Raw genomic sequence first — 6,360 nt, forward strand, 5'->3', positions numbered from 1 at the left:
GTAGAAATAAGCAGAGTAGGAGTCATATTGAAAAAGGGGTGTATTATTTGAATATACATTGAGCAAAATTGTGATTACACATATGCATTAAATGTTTGTTTCTTTTACGTCAGACCTAATGTTAGTAACCCAGAGCTGATGTCTTAATCTGTGTTCTCCCAAACACATACCCAAGACAAAGATATATTTTGGGCTAGTTGATTTAGTACATACAATGAAGAAGGAAAAAACATTACAAGGGCACGTCATTGAACAATAAGCCCTTGATTTCACCGGAATCTCTTAAAATACTTTGGAATGCTGATGGGAATTGTTCCATTGAAGAATGGGAGGTGAGAGTATTATCTACAGAGTCCACTTCTCATCATTTCAGCATTGTTCCTAAGGTTGTTTACTCTCCAACTTGTTAGAAGACACTGTATGTTGCATCTTGCAGGAATGCAGATTTCTGTTAATGCTTCAATGTTAAGAGAGCGATAGGATGGAAATAAAAGACATTCAGAGCATTCTTGAGGGAAACCCAGCCAACACCAGCATAAGGTTGGTTGAAGACGTTACTTAAAAAAAAAGAAAAGTGATGGCTAGAAGCACATCTATAATGTGGGTTGGGACACCAGAGGCCTGTGATGCAGTCTACTTCTACACTGTGCAGGTTTGTTATGTATACAGGAAGGCCGAGCTGTCAGTGAATCTCCCAGGAAGTAGGACCTGGTTAACCACAACCTTCGGAAGACGCTTAATAAACACGTGTTATTGAAATAATCTACAATCTCATTGCTGCAGCTGAACAAGAGACTTTGACATGAAAATCTCTCCCTTCTACAAACATTAAAGATTTCTCTTATCCTTGTCTGATGATTCAATTGACATAGGTTGCTTGCTTGGTAACCACAATTTATTTCCAAGTGGTCTCTATGTACAGTTTCTCTTAGCATTTGCTACATAATGGTTGTTGAAATAGTTTGTTTACCATGGTGACCAGGCATAATAAAGAGCAAACCTTGGCTACAATAGGTATGACCCTGCTCCAGAATTCTGGGGATGAGTCTTCCCTGCTCAAACTGACAGCTTGTGAGTCATTCAATAATTTAGGCAAAGACTATTCCAAAACATGACATGTGCTATCCTCAATACCCAAAGGAGTTGTTTCAGTCCATTTTCTGCAGCTATCACAGAATTCCTCAGACTTGGAAAACCAGGAATAGTAGAAGTTTGCTTGGCTTATAGGTGAGGTATCCAAGAGCATGATGCTAGCCTCTGGCGGCAGGTTTTGTACTGCCTCATATTACAAGGAAAACAAGAATGAGTAGGGGCCAAGCTTGTCTTGTTATCCATATCCCACTCCTGCAATAATTACACCACCCCACGATAGCATTTGTCCATTCATGGGAACAGAACTCGCATGACCTGACCACAGCTTAAAAGTTCCACCTGTTAGTGCTTTTATCATGGCAATTCGGTTTCAGTGTGAATCTTGGAGGGGGGCATTCAAAGCATAGCAGAAACATCAAGAGTGAGCTATGCAAAGGGAAGTTCATTCATATCCCAGGTGACTGTCTCCCTAAAACCTTTACCAAAGTGACAGGTCTTTGAAACTTTTAAATTTTGGGTGATTTATCTCCTATGCTTCTGGCATATATTTGTCTTATTAGAATATCCAGACCAAGTATTTGTCAATTTTTGTCTACCAGCTGCAGTTAGCATTGTAATAGGCTGAGAAATGTCAAGATAATCCAGGCCACTATGTAGGAAAGACTGGATGTGCTGGATTTCTGAGGCATCTTCACACAAACACAAACAGCTTTGGTAGATATAGCATATTTGCCAGATTAATAGGATATCTCATGTCAGTTTCAGTGAAGATGCCACATATGGCACAGTAGCTGCTGCTGGAGCTACTGATTAAGTTTATAGTCTTTCACAGTTGTTTGCTTCTGATTATGACACCTGATTTTGCAGGAATTCTAAAGTTGAACCAAATAAGAACCACAGTCCTGTAACACTGATGACTTGGAGAATGACTCCAATTTTTACAACTCTTTTAAGGATAAATTACTGTTTCCATTTTACTATAATGGCAAGGTGGTGTTGGAGAGGCTGTTTCAAGAGATTTCATTAATCTCATTTACCATAATGGATTCTAATGCTCACAGGTGAGAAAACCAGTGTATTTTCTGTATGCATTGTCAAAGTAAGCACAAAAAATCAGTATATTTTGATAGCTTCTAAGTATAAACATCTCAATTATGCATTTGGGAAATAGCTACAGTGTTTATGTCATCATATATTTTGTCCCTCTCCCCAAATTCTTAATTCCTTTAAGATCAATATTTTATTTGCTTATATATACTAAGCACTAAAATTACATTGGTTTAATACGCTATTTTTCTGAAATATGAACTATTCTTTCCCACTTCAAAGATCTAAGGTCTGATCCTAGTGTTTGCTCAGTGAGAATGTGCAGAGGCAGAGTTTGAAGACACTAATGATTCTTTGTACTATTCATTATAGTGAATGCATTTATGTAGTTGCCCAATAAATGGAGGCTGATTTCCATCCAGTGCCATGGTACTGCTGCTGTTACAGATATTTCAGGCCCTAGAAAGAGTCATGATTTGCACTCATTCATGTAAATATCTCTATCCCACTTCTTTCCTCTCAATTCTTGTCTCTAGCAGAAGAGATCTGTTGTGGCTACATAGCCTATATGCTTTGTATTCCTATAATTATAATCTTATAATTAAATTCTAGTTAGAATCCTGAGGGTTCCTTGAGTAGTGGCTGCATGAGAGTTGTTTTACTCATTGAGATGGACATCTTCTTGTTTCAATCTTGTTCCTTTCTTCAAATTATTCGTAGCATTTAATAAGATCTAAGGGAGCTAACAGCTAATTGTTCATTCAAAAGAGTTTAAATGAGAAAATTTTTCCAATGTTTTCCATTCCCAGTTGGTTAAGAGTTTTGTCCAAGAGTATGAAAAGCTCTATATTTCCAGCTGCATTGTGTCCTGGCTAAGCACATTCTATCTGGTTTTCAAATCATTAGGCCTCTGTCCATCCACCCTGCACAAGCCCCATCTCATCAAATGATCAGAGAAGCTCAGTGACAGAAAATGAAGTGAGTCATATGTTACTGTAACTTTTCACTGAATCTGTAGCTGAAGTGAGAGAGAAAAATGAAGCGATGCAAGATGAAGGATCAGATGTGCCCGATGTCACCCTAAAGTCAGTTTCTTTCCATCTATAAAATAATACCCTTATAAAATGGTAAAAATGTATTTTCCACAACTTTCATTCAAGCCACAGAAGAACATGGAAGAACAAGCAACACTCTTTCCTTTAGGGGCAAATTCAAAATTAGTGTTCAAGTTCACTGATCAGAACATAGTCACATGACCATATGTAAGGGTCACATAGGTAGGAAAATGCACTCTACCATATAGTAAATTGCTGTAAAAAATCGGGAATCCCTTCATATAAAAGAGCTATTTTCAACTTATTCTGCAGGTGAAACTTTAGAAATATACAATGGGTCTTCTTGGATAATGGCTAGAAAGCTCTTATATCATTCAACCAGTGGGTCCCACATGGCTGGATGAATTGCAATGTCCAGAAGAAACTCATACAATGGAAGGTCATCATCTGAATCTCCTCCAGTATATCTAGGCCATTAGAAAAATAAATGCTTATCATTTTCTTTGCCTAGGATTTAAGTCTGGCAAAGTATAAAATAAATATACAATTATAATGCACCTGGTTTCTAGGACTATGCCTACTTATTTAATTAAGAAAATCTATACTTTTTAAAATTACATAGTACTCAGAATTGTTTACCTTTTTGGAAAATATTATCATCATGAACAATAATGTTGCTCATGGCATTTTAGTTATCAATATAACACACTGTCAATCTACAATAGTAGATGCCACATCCTTCCAGGTTCAATTGTAACTACCTTGCTACTTTATGTCATTTCCTAATGAAGGTCACCTGTGCATTTACATATTGCATTAGGTATTATTTTAAATTAATTAATTATATTTAAGTAGTTAGTATATTTTAAATTTAGTTTTCTTTTTTGCTTTTTGCTATGCTTAGAACATTATTGATTTTATTTTTATAAGGCATTTTTACAAATTTCAGGATAGCAGAGGGAGTTTTGTAAGATGTTCAGTGTAAATGTTAGATGTTTAATCAGATTTGGCTAAAAACCACTGTTATAGAAGGAAACGATGGAGTATAATAAGCTATTTCTTCCAACAAGAACATGGTAAGTCAAGCTAGAGAGACAACATTTAGAAATCCAAAGATAGAATACGTACAAGTAGGAGTTATGACACAGAAAACATAAGTATATAAGAAATCATTGTTTCTGTGATAGTAATGATTGGATCCCTGCTAAGTAGCCTGGCCTTTTTCAGGGTGGGAGCTCACAGTAAGAAGAGCTTGGGAGCTCCCGCTGCAGGAGTCTCCCAGGGTGCCTTCATGTAAACAGACTTCGGGTCCACTTTTCCTGGGGGCCAGCACTGCTGTAATTCCCATTTCCACAGAGGTTAACACTGCATTCTCCCTGGCTTCCTCCTCCTGCTTCCTATGGCCGCTGCTAACCCTGGGTCTCTTCAAACCTGCGGTTGCTCAAGTGTATCTGTTCCTAATCAGAACAGCACAATAAATGAACACTAAGAAGGGGCAGAGTGGAAATGTTGTCAGACTGGGAAACTGGAGACTGAGAAGTTGGACAGAGAGTTCAAAGAATGATTGAGATGAAAAATGAGAGAAAGGAATGTCATTTGAATTAGTGGGAAAAAAGAGGAGTGCTAATCTTTTCTGTCATCTTTATCTCATTTAAATTTTGATTATTTGTCCTAACTGATTTCTGAACTTCTCAGTCACACTCTAGTTCTCTCTCCCTTTCAATTTAGAGTTTGCTTATGAAATTCCCTTTTATATTTTACTCTAAATGCTACTTGATTTGAGAAGTGCAGCTTCCTCTGCATCCTCCTTGGGCATCTGGGTGAGATTAAGTTAGTTAATTCTGACTGTCCAAAACATGGCCTGTAATATGATATTCCAAGATATACATCCTGCATCAACTATTTTGATCAAGCTCCAACTAGCTGTTAACACAGTGTTTGATTAAAATCAAAGCAGAACAAAACAGTCATATATCCCAGCCCATCACCTCAAATGCCTCATAGTACAAGCGATAGACAATCTGATCAATTTTTACTTAAAATACAAATCATGAATTACATGGTGCTAAGAATCACAGAGAAAAGTGATACTATGCCCAGAAGACCTGGATGAAAAGTGAAAGTACTTGGAGTGAGTTTTAAAAGATGAGTGAAAGTTACATGGTTAAAAACAATTGAAGGAAACAATGTGCACAGAACTAGAGTCAAGGAACCAAAAGATTATCTACCCTTACAGGTGGAAAATTAAGAGCTAAATATAGAGTATTTGAGGGCAGATGATGAAGGGGTCAGAATGGAGGAAGTGAGGAGACAAACATGAAGACTGATAGGAAGCCAGAGGCAGACAACAAATATTCTCTTGGTGAGAGGTTTGAATTTTGTACAGGTATTCATCCACTGCTTGGTAATGATCATACTAGTAATATACATCACCTCGAAAGTGTTGCTAAATGCTAAGTGCTTTGTTCAGGAATAATATAAATTTCTGAGCAACCTATGCAGCACACTCAAAATTCATGAGTGAGAGGTGTCATCATGATATTCAGATGGAAACAATTAGCTTAAAGCTGAAAATGTGGTGATAGGACATTGGGGTGAGATCCAAATATTGAATCCTGCAAGTTACTAACATGTCGAGTGAAAGTAAAGTTATGTAAAGAATATTTAATTTACACCAACAAGAAAGCAAAGGCTAGAGGAAGACACCGCAAAGATAAAAATTACAAGATGGCTAGAGGAAGACACCGCAAAGATAAAAATTAGAAGTGGCTGTAAAGAAAGAATCAAGACTGAGCAGGGTTCTAAAAGTGAAATAAATTAGAAAAGGGAGCTGTTACTAAGCCCCAATTTTGCAGAGAATCTTAGTACGATTCAATTAAATATACCTACTGCATGTGAAAACTCAGGTCCATCCTTTTTCCAGAAGCCAATTGAAAATTTTAGAAGAAACTCAAATTCAGAAATCTTATGAGTAAACCTAGCCTGGAAATACTTTAGGAAGAGGAAGACCTTTCCCTTTAGGGAGAGGAAGACCAATGCTCCCAACATACTTCCAAATCGTATATTTGAAAAAAATTTCCCCCAACCATGAGTTAATACACTATGGCATTTGAAGGTTGAGAAGAAAGATGGCTGCATGTATGAACTTTTATTTTTAAAAATTAAT

This window comes from Cavia porcellus, unplaced genomic scaffold (genome assembly GCF_034190915.1).
Source record: "Cavia porcellus strain 051 isolate PalLab524CR breed Dunkin Hartley unplaced genomic scaffold, mCavPor4.1 scaffold_7, whole genome shotgun sequence".
Lineage (NCBI taxonomy): Eukaryota > Metazoa > Chordata > Mammalia > Rodentia > Caviidae > Cavia > Cavia porcellus.